The sequence below is a fragment of the Bubalus bubalis genome, chromosome 3 (genome assembly GCF_019923935.1).
Source record: "Bubalus bubalis isolate 160015118507 breed Murrah chromosome 3, NDDB_SH_1, whole genome shotgun sequence".
Taxonomy (NCBI): domain Eukaryota; kingdom Metazoa; phylum Chordata; class Mammalia; order Artiodactyla; family Bovidae; genus Bubalus; species Bubalus bubalis.
The window spans coordinates 94,424,229-94,440,348 of NC_059159.1; positions in this window are offsets into that span (position 1 = coordinate 94,424,229).

A 16,120-nucleotide genomic window follows, 5' to 3' on the forward strand; every position below is an offset into this window, starting at 1 on the left:
CTTTGTTCGTAGTGATGCTTTCTAAGGCCCACTTGACTTCACATTCCAGGATGTCTGGCTCTAGGTCAGTGATCCCACCATCGTGATTATCTTGGTCGTGAAGGTCTTGTTTGTACAATTCTTCTGTGTATTCTTGCCACCTCTTCTTAATATCTTCTGCTTCTGTTAGGTCCATACCATTTCTGTCCTTTATCAAGCCCATCTTTGCATGACATCCTTTGGTATGTCTAATTTTCTTGAAGAGACCTCTAGTCTTTCCCATTCTATTGTTTTCCTCTATTTCTTTGCATTGATCACTGAGGAAGGCTTTCTTATCTCTGCTTGCTATTCTTTGGAACTCTGCATTCAAATAGTTATATCTTTCCTTTTCTCCTTTACTTTTTGCTTCTCTTCTTTTCACAGCTATTTGTAAGGCCTCCCCAGACAGCCATTTTGCTTTTTTGCATTTCTTTTCCATGGGGATGATCTTGATTCCTGTCTCCTGTACAATGTCACGAACCTCAGTCCATAGTTCATCAGGCACTCTATCTATCAGACCTAGTCCCTTAAATCTATTTCTCACTTCCACTGTATAATCATAAGGGATTTGATTTAGGTCATACCTGAATGGTCTAGTGGTTTTTCCTACTTTCTTCATTTTAAGACTGAATTTGGCAATAAGGAGTTCACGATCTGAACCACAGTCAGCTCCTGGTCTTGTTTTTGCTGACTGTATAGCGCTTCTCCATCTTTGGCTGCAAAGAATATAATCAATCTGATCTCGGTCTTGACCATCTGGTGATGTCCATGTGTAGAGTCTTCTCTTGTGTTGTTGGAAGAGAGTGTTTGCTCTGACCAGTGTGTTCTCTTGGCAAAACTCTATTAGCCTTTGCCCTGCTTCATTCCATATTCCAAGGCCAAATTTGCCTAAATAATCATAGTTAATGAATTAAAACAGAAAGCCCTAGGATATATGACTAGGCATTTCCCTTCAGTTTGCCTGGTTCATTAATTATTATCTAACTCTGCTATCTTTAGCAATAATCAAGTAGGTAGCACAAGAGAGTTCTTAAAAGATTGATTTAATTGAATAATTAATTGCCAAAGTGCTCTAATACTATGCATATTCTTTAGACACTTTAGTGTATATCTTAATGTTTGGATCCAAATACTTTTATATGTTCTAATTGTGAATAATTTCATAAATTTTGTGGAATCATAAGATATCAGACTTGAAATGAAACTGACATATCATCTGGTCCGTTGTTCTAGCCGAGTTTAAATATTAATTTTGAACCTCAGAATAAGTGATATCATTGTTTCTTCCTGTACTTCTTTAGAAGTAAGAATTGGGCTCTTTATAAGGAAACTCATTTCAGTAAATCAGAATGGAGAATATTGGAATATGAGGTTTTATCCTTACTATCACATGTTACATAGATCTGAAGTGCATACAAGGTAAAAAGTAAAAAGAAAAAATAAGTCTTATTATCTATGCCCAATATGTGGGTCCTTAAATATAAGTAACAAAGTGTTCTGAAAAGAAAGACTGTACTTCTCACGTAGTGTATTTTTGTAAGCATGCTGTTGACAAGTTTGTGCCATTACTGATATAAAATTTTGCATCTTTTATTATCAAATAGTTACAAAAAATATTATCTAAAGATTTTATATCTTGTAACTTTTAAATATGTTTGTCGTTTTTGTTTAGTCTCTCAGTTGGGTTGAACACTTGGAGACCCCATGGACAGTAGCCTGCCAGGCTGCTCTGTCCATGGGACTTTCCAGGTAAGGTTACTGGAGTGGATTGCCATTTCCTCCTTCAGGGAATCTGCCTGACCCAGTGTTGGAACCTGAGTCTCCATGTCTCCTGCAATACAGGCAGATTCTTTACCACTAAGCCAGTGGTGAAGCTTTTTAAATCTGTTTAGACTTCCTTAATTACTAACAGAGATTCTAGATTTACTTTAATTTTAGATGAAACTGTTTATAATTTTCAACCCAGGCTTATCAGCTAGCACGATAAGATTTCTCTACCATCACAAATAAAAATGGTGGCAAGTAAAAAAATTGTTCATTTGCATCCGTTTATGACATTTTTTCTCAAGGTCAATTAGGAGTATTTTATCATCTGAAATATGCCACTAGAAGCCCCATTGTTAGAAAATCAAAAGATAAATGTGACAGTAATTTTTTCATTGCTTTATTTCCCAGACTTGAATAGGGGCACTAGAATAATGGAAATTTTGTTTAGCAGAGTAAACTGAATTATGAAGGGTTGACATAGATCTCTTATAAAGTGGCTCAAACAAAAGATTTATTTAAATCCCACCCAGTAATTTATAATGCAAATAAGGAAAGGCATATTGCATTTAAACAGTAAATACTACTTAAAATAGTGGAACACACTGCTCCTCCATTGTTCAATTTTGTAGATAAAGTTATGGCACAAGCATGGAAAGGTATCACTTAAATGGACTGCAACAAACCTAAGACTGCATTAGATCACAGTTGAAATTCAATATGTTCAATTTGTTGTAGCCTGCAGCCCAACAGCTTGATCTTTTGTCACTACGTGCACTAAAAGAGATCATATATCTCTTGTGCACTTGTGTCAGGAAAAGTACCTCAGCCTACTTATCATACTTGCAAAACACTTAAGAAAACAAGGTAAATTCCCCCAAAGTAATTCAGCTTTTGGTAAGAGTTTTATTATTGCAATCAATTACAATGTTGTCAAGCCTGACAAATTGAAGTTCCTAAATAACTGTCTCATAACTGGGTCCCTGAAAACAAGGAGGATAATGCAGTCCTGGCCCTTGCTGATTTTCATATATAGCTTTGAGAATCATGGCATAGTGGCTGAAGAGGAGAACCGTAACATAAGAATACAATATATAAGGTAGACTCATTTTATATCATCAAGGATAGTGGAAATATTTTAGGATAAAACATCACACTGATAATATGATAGAACCAATCTAATAAGAAGCTTTCAATGACTTATTTTAATTAAGGCTAATTCAAATATCATTTCTTGCTCTTTTCCTGTTACCCATGCTGTGAGTGTTATTGTGTTGACTAGAAAGAATCAGTGGTAATTAAAACTATTGCAGAAGATCACAGCAGCATGGAAGCCTACATGTATTATGGAAACACCAAGGCATCTTTTCCAATACATTCTGAGCGTCAAATGTTTCAGATCTATATTAAACTCAGATCTAATCCTATTATTAACATTTTGAAGAGTGAGTAACAAATTTATTTTCTCTTTTGTCTGGAATGATATGCCATCTTCCACACTTTGCTTATCATAGCATGTCTTAGAATGACATATTTTACACACACACACACACATACAAATTTCTCCATGAACAGCACCAGAACAGAGCTAATGTCTTATTCATCCATGTATTCTTACACCAGGATAACACAGTTTTAGGACATAGTAAGTCCTCAATGAAGTAGATTAAATGAGTAAATAAATAAATGAAAATATTATGCGTGCAATGCAATGCATGCTAAGCAGCATCAATGCTCCCAATTTTCCACCGTCCCCTGTTCTCATTTCCAGAGGTGTGCTGATAAATGTTTGACTCAGAAACAAGCAAATAAACAAACCCTCCAATTTTTAGCATTTGATGATTTGCATGGTCCAATTCTTCTGCCATGGTCATTTCAGGCTCTCAATATGGTATCACAACATGCAATGCTGAGAAGACATCAGCTCTCAGAAGCCAGCATACCACTATCCCTCTTTCCTGTAATCTATCTTTATATCTCCTTCCAATGGACAAAGAGATAGCTTCTCCACCACACTAAGTTGAGTATGGTCATGTGACTGACTTTAGTAACTGAAGTGATACTGGACAAGAAAGTCCTTGAAATGTGCCCATGCATTTGTGTTGCTGTTTTATGCTTCTTTCATCATCACCAGAAAAATAGGGTGTGGGTCTAAAGTGGAAAGGGGCACATGGAGCAAACTGATACAGAATTCATCACTTAGAACCAAGCCCCACCAAACTGAACCTATGTCAGCCAAACCTCAGCCAACTAATCAACACCCGTGAGAATGAGATCAGTGTGTACTGTGTTAACCCACTGAAATTTTGTGCTATTTTTTCACACCATTAACTGACCCATACACTGTGCAATTAGAGTTATGTGAGACAATAAACTTTTACAGTAAGAGTTAAAGACCCAGAACTCGATTTTTCCTGTTCCATTCCCATATGTGTGCTTTTTGTAAAATGAATTGATTGTGTGGATTAGTGGTCTACTTCATGTTTCTCTTTCCAAAAATAAAAACCTTTATCTCTTCCTACTTAGTGATAATATGAGCTATTCTATAATTACAATGTATTGTTGTTATCACCACTGTCATTTAGGAATTTGGGAATAACAAGTCAATTACATTTTTAAAGCTTTTCATTCATTGATTTTTACACTTCAATGCTTACTATGAATGCTTACTATGTCTATGAACTGTACTTGGTATAAACAATTTGTTTCTCCTTGAGGGATACTTTTTCCCCAGCCTCTTAACTTAATATATATTGGTATTTTTACCCTAATAAGCTACTGAAAATTCCCTCAGTGGTTACTGGTTTTTCCTCCTTGACATATTTAAGAACTCTGTTTCAGTTGTCAGTCTCCATGGACTTATTTTGTTATTAGTAGTTAATATTTTTACTCTTCCTTCTCAGGATTCTTTATTCTTGGCTTTTGTGCAACTTCCTTAGATGTTCATCTTTGTCCTCCCTTACTGGTTCTAATTTCCCTCCTTATAAGAAGCACCAAAGTTCAGTCCTTAGCTCTCCCTGCACTTATCTTTCAGTAGTCTTACTGAGACTTTATCCACTATTAATGCTGAAATTATATTTTCAATTCCTGTGCCTTTCAAATCCATATCTCTGTCTGTAACCTCTCCAGAGCTATCATTCCCAGAGAATGCTGGTATTCCCACTTAGCTCCCTAGATAAGGCTGTGCTTCATGTATATAATTTTTGAGGTGCAAGAGCCAGTGAGGATTAAAGCAGTAAGCATGGATCGAGACTAACACATTACAAATAGTGGCGCAGAAAAAGAATGGATAAAAAACCACTAATCTTTTTTTTTTTAATTTAATTTTATTTTTAAACTTGACAATATTGTATTAGTTTTGCCAAACATCGAAATGAATCCACCACAGGTATACCCATGCTCCCCATCCTGAACCCTCCTCCCTCCTCCCTCCCCATACCCTTCCTCTGGGTCATCCCAGTGCACCAGCCCCAAGCATCCAGTATCGTGCATCGAACCTGGACTGGCGACTCGTTTCATACATGATATTATACATGTTTCAATGCCATTCTCCCAAATCTCCCCACCCTCTCCCTCTCCCACAGAGTCCATAAGACTGATTTATACATCAGTGTCTCTTTTGCTGTCTTGTATACAGGGTTATTGTTACCATCTTTCTAAATTCCATATATATATGTGTTAGTATACTGTATTGGTGTTTTTCTTTCTGGCTTACTTCACTCTGTATAATAGGTTCCAATTTCATCCACCTCATTAGAACTGATTCAAATGTATTCTTTTTATCTTAATGGAATTATCAAACCCTTATACACAGTCTTCGTGGCTTATTATTGGATGTTTTGCTGGGTAAGACAAATCTACCTTTTAATGTTTAAGGCCTTAATGAAGTTTTCTTTGTTGAACTCACTCCTGGCATACACATGTATTAAGTTGCATCTTTTGAATCTAGTCTCAGTGTGGATTCAGAAGAGAGGTGTCTTTTTGTCAAACCTTTGTTTTTTAAGTCCCATGTATGGAAACATCAATTCCATTGTGTTCTAAATGTCAGAGTCTCATTTGAGCCCCAAACTACTTAAAAATTTTTCTTCTTTAGTTTCCTGCTATATTTTGGTGGAATTAGAACACTTTTTTTTTTTCTTCTAGAAGAGTTCAGCCTGATAAAAGATCACAGCAAGCAAAACTAATACAATATTGTAAAGTTTAAAAATAAAATAAAATTAAAAAAAAACATTCAAAGTTCCAAACAACTGGATAAAAAAAAAAAAAAAAAAGAAATACTGTTTTAGGAAACAGATGCAAATATATTCTGAATATGTTTCTTACTTCAGATTCGTAGACTAATTTTCTCCCTATTAAAGTACTAAATCTTTAAAAGTTTTTCCAACTCCTCCCATCCCCAACACTACCTTGATCACAGTTTATCTTTCATCTGTTAAACAAAAATTTGAGGTTGTCTTTTGCTAATGAAGAGCAAGTTGGCTGAAATTATATTATTTTATTCCTTTGAGACTCAAACAAAAATAAAGGCAAACTCTGCCCTATTTAAGTAACAGTGAAATCAGAGTTGAAATAATTATTCATGAGATGAAGAAATCACCTGCATGGCACTTTGCCACAGGAGAGTGTGGCTTTGAGTTAGAGAAAATATTCGACTAATGCGAATTACAGGTGACTAGAGCTTAAGAGAAATATAGAGCAGTTTGTTTTAGTTGTAGATGGTGTCTTCACCTATTGCATGTTAATGTTTGTTGTGAATGTGGTTGATAAGGTTATCAGAAGTGCAAGGCTGGAGTGCTGATTTTCTCTTAGGGCTATATTACTGTTTGGGTAGGCATTATGTTTAGGACTCTGAAGGGTGATAAAATACAGCCATCGTTAAAACCCTCTTTCTACATAATAAGCACACGCTGAAAGGTTATCATCAGATATGAATGTGCAGGACGATAGATGTTTCAGAGGCTTCTGCCTCCTCCTCAAGGTTATGAACCAATGATATACATGTAGCAGGCATGTATGGATGTTTGCAGAGGCATTCCTTTCTAAAACAAATTTGAATTGTCAACAAATACAAAGATAAAGCATCAAATTCTTCTTTTTAAATTTTTTTTTTTTACTAATTCTGTTCAGCACTTCAGTGATAAGAAGAAGGGCTTGAGTAAAACAGAGAAACAACAGCGCATTATTTGCAAAGTCCTGATCATATCAAGAGGATGCAGCTTTCATAGCTTGAGTAATCAGAGTAAAGTGATTCATTTAAAATCATTTGAAATGCCTCTCATAACAATTCATCCTGTCCTTTCAAAAAGGTTGCAGTTTTTTCATTTTATTACTCTCTGTTCTAAATGAGGACACAGATAATCGCATTTCAAGCCCATGCCTTCATTTTCCCCACATTTTCCACAGAATGAAGGTAGCAGAGGTTTGGCAGATGGGAAACTCATTGGATTGTGGCTGGTCTTGGAGACAATTCACAAGTTAAGTTTTTCTGGGAGAAAAAAAAAAAAAAGAAGGAGTAGCTGTTTATAGGAAGGCTTTAAGAGAAATGATATGTTCCCATACCATAAGAAGTGATGCCAGCACCTGGCTGATTGAACTAATAGATTAAAGAAAGACAATTATAGCACTCCACAGGGAAGATAATGAAGGCAAGAAAAAAGGTTACTAATATTCTCACGAATGTAGGCTCACCTAACAGGTAATGTCTGAATAGGGGAATTAGAAACAGCAGATGTTAAATTTAAGAAAATTATATTGATGGCATTCAAGGCAAATAAGTCAGTTGTTTTATTTTACAATTTAAAAGAATATAAAAGATGGTATAGAAATTTAAAAATATATATCCTAAATGTAATCCAACCTAAACACAAATTCTTTGTAGTTACACTAACTAAAACTATAGATTCCTCTCTTTTTAATTATTGATTTCTCTCATTTCTCCTGGGGAGAAACTTTAAGTGGAACTAGACACTAAAGCTGGGAAAAAATAAAGTGAAGTGTTTCATACAATTGGGTAGATTGTTTTGAAACTCGCCTTGGGTCAAGATGAAGGAACGAAGATAAAAGTACATCTTGTTCTTGAAACTGCCTTCAGTACATGCTAGGGTTAGGAGACAGGGTGATATGTAAGACAGATGCTGTACATGGATCAATATTCTGAGAACAGAGTGGTTTATGTTACAGATTTGAGGTATCTGGTCTCATGCTATGGTTCCACCACTTCCTAACTTTAACCACAGTCCTTTGGACTATGCTCTTAACCTCTTGAGCCTCAGTTTCCACATCTGTCAAAATGAGGACATGAAACATTGTTACTTACTAAAGTTAAAGAATTTAGTGAAATGCTGAATTTAATACACATCATGTTTTTTAGCAAAAGCTTATAAAATTTTGTGAGAGCAATGTGTTTGCTGCAATAAGTCACAATAGACAAGGCTAAGCCTTTATTTAACTACAAATCTTCCTTGACTTAGGATGCCCTATGAATCCTGATAAACCCATAGTGAGTATAAAATATCCTAAGTAAAAATGCACTTATACATTTAATCTACTGAACATCATAGCTGAGCCCAGCCTACCTTAAACCTGCTCAGAACATTTACATTAACCTACACTTGTGCAAAATTATCTAACTTAAAACCTGTTTTATAATATAGTGTGAACTATGTCAGGTAATTTACTGAATACCATACTGAAAGTGAAAAACAGAATGATTTTATGAGAAAAGAATGGTGATAAGTGTATGGATTATTAACCCTGCTGGTAGAGTGGGTGATTGGGAGCTGTGACTTGGTGTCCTGCCCAGCATCATGAGACAGTATCATGAGTCTTATACTGCACATTGCTAGCCTGGAAAAGGTCAAAGTTCGAAGTATGGTTTTTACTGAATGTGTATAGCTTTTGTTGTTGTTGTTCAGTTGCTAAGTTGTGTCCAACTCTTTGCAACCCCATGGACTACAGCCTGCTGGGTTCCTCTGTCCTACACTGTCTCCCAAAGGTTGCTCAAATTTATGTCCGTTGCTCCCCTGGTGACTCAGTTCTTTGGTGCTCCACCTTCTTTATGGTCCATCTCTTGTATCTATACATGACTACCATAAAACCTATAGCTTTGACTATATAGACCTTTGTCGGCAAAATGATGTCTCTGCTTTTTAATTTGCTGCCTAGGTTTGTCTTAGCTTTTCTTACAAGGAGCAAGCGTTCTTTATTTCCATGGCTGCAGTCATGATCCACAGTGATTTTGGAGCCCAAGAAAATAAAATCTGTCATTACTTCCACTTTTTCCCTTTGTATTTGTCATGAAGTAATGGGACCAGATGCCATGATCTTAGTTTTTTGAATGTTAAGATTCAAGTCAGCATTTTTACTCTCCTCTTTTACCTTCATCAAGAAGTTCTTTAGTTCCTCTTCACTTTCTGCCATTAGAGTGGTATTATCTTTCTCCGGGCAATCTTGATTCCAGCTTGTGATTCATTCAGCCCAGCATTTCACATGATGTACTCTGCATGTAAGTTAAATAAGCAGGGTGACAATATACAGCCTTGTCATTCTCCTTTCCCAGTTTTGCACCAGTCAGTTGTTCTATGTCTGGTTCTAATCGATGCTTCTTGACCCGCATGCAGGTTTCTCAGGGGACAAGTAAGGTGGTTCGGGTATTCCCACTTCTTTAAGATTTTCCACAGTTTGTTGTGATTCACATGGTCAAAGGCTTTAGCGTAGCCAATGAAGTAAAAGTAGATGTTTTTCTGGAAGTTCCTTGCTTTCTCTATGATCCAAGGAATGTTGCCAGTTTGATCTCTGATTCCTCTGCCTCTTTAAAATCTAGTTTGTACATCTGGAAGTTCTCAGTTCACATACTGGTAAAGCCTAGCTTGATGAATTTTGAGCATAACCCTGCTAGCATATGAAATGAGCACAATTGTACAGTAGTTTGAGCATTCTTTGGCATTGCCTTTCTTTGGGGTTGGAATGAAAACTGACCTTCTCCAGTCCTGTGGCCACTGCTGAATTTTCCAAATTTGCCGACATATTGAACAAAGCTAGTGGAAGTGACAGAATTCCAGGCAAACTATTTAAAATCCTAAAAAATGATGCTGTACCACTTTGCACCATCCTAAAGTTAAAAAAAATCATAAGTCAAACCATTGTAAGTCAGGGGAAATCTATATGTTATTTAGTTAATACTCTTTGTACCTGGAAATAGATACTTGAAGTTCTTCTTGTACTTTAATGCAAGCTTTTCCATTACTGGAATAATGTTACCTGCTAAAATTCTTTTTGAACCCAGATGAACATCCATCAAGTAGTCCTATGTCTGCTCTTTGGAACAATATTATATATTACTTCTTTTCTGCTTGTTGCTATTTCTTATTTTTGAAGACTGATGTTTTCCCATCAGTTTTCCAACTTATATCCAAGTTGAACAAATTTATTTAATCATTTCTCTAAATTTGTACTATCCAGTATCATACTCACTAGCTAGGTGGCTATTGAACATTTGAAATTTAGCTAGTTTCTTTTGAGATCTCCTGTAGTATAGCAAACATACTAGATTTCAAACTTCCTATAAAAATCAGAACGTCAGATTCTCAGTAACTTTTTAAAGTTTGAGTACATGTTGAAAAAATATTTAAGATCACTTGGGTTAAATCAAATCTCTTATTTAATTTTGTCTGTTTCATTTTACTTTTTATTTTTATTTATTTATTTTTTTTAATTTTATTTTATTTTTAAACTTTACATAACTGTATTAGTTTTGCCAAATATCAAAATGAATCTGCCACAGGTATACATGTGTTCCCCATCCTGAACCCTCCTCCCTCCTCCCTCCCCATTCCATCCCTCTGGGTCGTCCCAGTGCACCAGCCCCAAGCATCCAGTATCGTGCATTGAACCTAGACTGGCAACTCGTTTCATACATGATATTTTACATATTTCAATGCCATTCTCCCAAATCTTCCCACCCTCTCCCTCTCTCACAGAGTCCATAAGACTGTTCTATACATCAGTGTCTCTTTTGCTGTCTCGTACACAGGGTTATTGTTACCATCTTTCTAAATTCCATATATATGCGTTAGTATACTGTATTGGTGTTTTTCTTTCTGGCTTACTTCACTCTGTATAATAGGCTCCAGTTTCATCCACCTCATTAGAACTGATTCAAATGTATTCTTTTTAATGGCTGAATAATAGTCCATTGTGTATATGTACCACCGCTTTCTTATCCATTCATCTGCTGATGGACATCTAGGTTGCTTCCATGTCCTGGCTATTATAAACAGTGCTGCGATGAACATTGGGGTACACGTGTCTCTTTCCCTTCTGGTTTCCTCAGTGTGTATGCCCAGCAGTGGGATTGCTGGATCATAAGGCAATTCTATTTCCAGTTTTTTAAGGAATCTCCACACTGTTCTCCATAGTGGCTGTACTAGTTTGCATTCCCACCAACAGTGTAAGAGGGTTCCCTTTTCTCCACACCCTCTCCAGCATTTACTGCTTGTAGACTTTTGGATAGCAGCCATTCTGACTGTACTTTTTAAAATGTGAAGTGAAAGTTGCTCAGTCATGTCTGACTCTTTGAGACCCCATAGTATTCTGCAGGCCAGAATTCTGGAGTGGAAAGCCATTAACTTTTCCAGGGGATCTTCCCAACCCAGGCATCGTACCCAGGTCTCCTGCATTCCAGGCAGATTCTTTACCAGCTGAGCCACAGGGAGAGCCTGAGAATACTGGAGTGGGTAGCCTATCCCTTCTCCAGCAGATCTACCTGACCCAGGAATTGAACCAGGGTCTCCTGCGTCAGAGGCAGATTCTTTACCAAGTCAGCTATCAGGGAAAACCTTTTTAAATGTGGGTCCTAGGAAATTTACAATTACATGTCTTTCATTTGTGGCTTGTAGGTATTTCTATGGGACAGCACTGATCTAGATAAAATAGTTATGGAGTTGAAGTGATTGAAAGAAGAATTTATCAGAAAAAGAAAAGAAGAAATTATGTAGACTAAAAATTAGGCTGTAGGCTTTAGACAGGGCTTCCCTTGTGGCTCAGCTGGCAAAGAATCTGCCTGCAATGCAGGAGACCTGGGTTCAATCCCTGGGTTGGGAAGATCCCTTCTGATACATGTTTATTACAGTGTCCCACATGGCACATACAAAAATGCATACATTCTACAGCCTATACGTTCATGAGCTAATATGAAGCACACCTTAAACTAGGACGGGGAAGGAAGCCTATTTTGGGGGGGCTTACCCTCCTGCCCACCTTCCCCATGGGCAGTGAGGCTCTGTCAGTCTGCTGTCACAGTTACTTAAAAGCTAGAAACTTAGAAAATTGTCCCTGAAAAGTCATTTGGAAGATCAGTGAGATTTCTTCAATGGAAAGCTTATTTTGCTATGCCTCAAATTGTAGGTAAATTAGAGGAACAGGAAAAATGACTCCCTTTTCATTATTTTCTGAAGACAAACTGGATATTTCAAAGGCGAAGATATCTCAAAGCCTAGAGAGATTTAAACTAATCTTATTAGTTCTCTTCTAGACAGGACTCTACTATATGGCTGAAAAGTATTTCATAGAAATTAAAGGGAGGAAGGCTGCCAGATAGCACTGTTAAATGCATTTACTTTAGTTTAGTCCTGATTTTTATAAGGCTGTAAACTGCATAGGACCAATGTTTGGTAAATTATGTTCCCAGTGCAGTTCCCTAAAGTGCAGCAGAATCTTCAGCTCAGCATCTATATTTACTTTTATTGTGGGACTCTAATATTTCTTCTAGCTTAGACTTCCTAAATGAACACATTCTCTTTGCCTTTCTTGAAACTATAAATAGGCATAATTTTTAAGTTATTTGGAGCATATAATGCTAAATATCTGAAGTAAAGCTGTTAGTGCTGTGCTGTGTGCTCTGCCATGTCCGACTCTTTGCCATGTCCTCTTCCAGGGGATCTTCCCAACCCAAGAAGCGAACCCATATCTCCTGCATTGGCAAGATGATTCTTTACCACTGGCACCACCTGGAAAGCTGTTGCAGTAACATTAAATCAGTGAATATTTATTAATTACTAACATATATAAGCATTAATGTGGAAATGTCTCTCAAGGAATTATTCATTTTGAATGGGAAAATGTATCAGTCAAGAAGGCATAAATCAAGTGTTCTCAGCCGTGGCACAATTGCTAGTTCTTAACTCCAAAGCTGTCTTGTTCATTGTAGGATGTTCAACATCAGCCCATGGCCTCTGCCTGCTGCACGCCAGGAAAATCCTTGCCCCTAGATGTGACAGCCAGAAATGTTTCCAGACAGTGCCAGATGCCTACTTGGCAGCAAACTTGGCCTTGGCTTGGGTTTTGCTATGGTTAGGGAAAAAAATAAAAAAAATAAACACTGCAAAATTATATTTCTCCCTTCTCCATGTTCAGTGTAAAAACTCTTGGCTTACAGTATCACTAAGGCATCAGTGATGCCTCTACATGTTTCTACAAAACCGAGGCAAGAAAATTGGACAATTACTTGCTGGCTCTTAGAAATCCGCCAAGAATTGACTTTCTGCTCACATTTCCTTAATCTAAACCTAATATTAAAAAGGGGCTTTCCTCATGGCTCAGTGGTAAGGAATCTACCTGCCAGTGCAGGAGATGTGGGTTTGACCCCAGGGATGGGAAAATCTCATGGAGAAGTAATGGCAGCCCACTCCAGTATTTCTATGCAAAATCCCAAGGACAAAGGAGCCTGACAGGCTACAGTACAGGGGGCTGCAAAGAGTTTCACATGATTTAGCCACTAAATAACAACAATAGTATCAAAGAGGCAGCTGAGGTCAATCCATTCATGAACCAGGAAGAGGAGTAGTGAAATATTTGTAAATAGACCTGATGATCACTATAATAAGGTTTAGGGAAGAGGAGGAAGAAGAAGTGAAATCTGAAGAGAGCATGGAAGAAAAAGTTTTGTTTGAAAAGGCAACTATGGAGGAAAGGGTAATTCTAGGAAGAAGAAACAGTATGAACAGTGATTAATGAGTGACCATTTTATAGACAATGTCTTATAATGCTTTCCTATTTTTAAAAAGTGCTATGCATACAAGAGTTAGCACTCCAAAGTTGTGGTTTCAAATGTTTCTGATTATATATTTACTATTACAGTTGTGAGAGGCTTCTCATGGATTATATACTTTAAATCTTCACAATGCTATTTCATTAACATGTTGATATACTATTTTTCACATGAGAAAAATGAAGATAAGTGACCTGACATAGCGAAACAACTTATGAAGCATTGGGTTTCAAGCTCGGATATGTCTGACTCCAAAATGTATGCCCTAAACAACTACATTATGCAACCCAATGCAAATTATATTCAATCTCATATGGCATTAATTCTGAGAAGCACATTTTTCTTCCTTTATAACATCTCTCATATCTACAAACATCTTACAATCAATGTTGTGTCGTACTTTAATTGGCTGCTTTTTCCCTTGTCCTAGTGGTGTATGAAATAATGGTCTGCTTTATAATCAATGGCATCGTAGATTCAATAAATCTTTTAGGACAGCATCATCTATTAAGAAAGAGGCAGAGTCCTTGTCCATGCTGAAGCTATTAGCATCTAATCTGAAACTTCACAGAGTAAGACTTCCAGATTATTTTGTTAACTCGAACAGCTGTTATTCAGTGTCTGAGACCAGAGTGTACTGATCCCTTAGGGGAGGTCCTCATTCTCCTGTTTTTCAGATTCATCTTCGTTTGTAACACAGCCCATCCAAGAGAAGGACATCCAAGAATGAAAAGTATTAGTAATTAATCATAGCCAAAAGAAATAGAAGAGGCTGGGTAATTACCACGGTAATTCAGAATAGAAAGATGTAGTCATGATTTCATATAATTTTGTTTGTAAAGAAAACTTGAAAATGAGAGGTAAATAAAAACAGCATTCATCTTTTCACTCAGATTTTACTTGATATCAAAGTAAAATTAATGAGTATGTGTACAGTCACTGAATCATGTCCAACACTTTGTGACCCCACAGACTGCAGCCCACCAGGCTCCTCTGTCCATGGAATTCTCCAGGCAAGAATACTGGAGTGGGGTTGCCATTTCCTACTCTATTAATGAGTATAGTTGTGTAATACTTATACATATTTCTTAGAAACCTGAATGAAATAGGTATGTTTATTGATGAAGGGGTGGGGGAGAGAGAAAAGGAGAGAGAGATGTTTATGGATGAATGAAAATGAAATGGATGTTTACTGAATGTTTACTGAAAATGGATGTTTACTGAATTACAATTTTGGATGGTTTTTGTAACACTGCTGCTGCTACTGCTAAGTCGCTTCAGTCGTGTCCGACTCTGTGCGACCCCATAGACGGCAGCCCACCAGGCTCCCCCGTCCCTGGGATTCTCCAGGCAAGACACTGCAGTAGGTTGCCATTTCCTTCTCTGATGCATGAAAGTGAAAAGCGAAAGGGAAGTCGCTCAGTCGTGTCCGACCCTCAGCGACCCCATGGACTGCAGCCTTCCAGGCTCCTCCTTCCATGGGATTTTCCAGGCAAGAGTACTGGAGTGGGGTGCCACACAGTACCCATTAAAGATATGTTTTTCCTCCATTAGCAATCACTCTGCCATTCTTTTCGGATCCCCTGAAAGCATGACAGGAAACGCCCATAATTTCTTTTCATATTTTTTCATTCTATATCAGGATTCAATGAGTTATATAATGTCCTGTACAATGTCAGTGGAGAAGGCGACGGCACCCCACTCCAGTACTCTTGCCTGGAAAATCCAATGGACAGGGGAGCCTGGTGGGCTACCGTCTATGTGGTTGCACAGAGTCAGACAGGTTGAAGCGACTTAGCAGCAGCAGCAGTACAATGTCAGAGTGTTTCTACTTGCTACCTGATTGCCTACTAATTTTTCACTCTACTTCATTAATCATCTTCTTGCAGACATCATGAGCTTTTGTACAACTTGAATTATAACACCTGGAATAATGGTTCTTTGTCAAGTCCAAATTCTCATCTGTACAGCTGTTTTTTTTTTAAATTATTCTTTAATTCTCTAATTTTATTATTTTTTTAATTTATTTTTTTAAATTTTATTTTATTTAACTTTACAATATTATATTGGTTTTGCCATATATCAAAATGAATCTCCCACAGGTATACATGTGTTCCCCATCCTGAACCCTTCTCCCTCCTCTCTCCCTATACCATCCCTCTGGGTCTTCCCAGTGCACCAGCCCCAAGCATCCAGTATCATGCATCGAACCTGGACTGGTGACTCATTTCATATATGATATTATACATATTTCAATGCCATTCTCCCAAATCATCCCACCCTCTCCCTCTC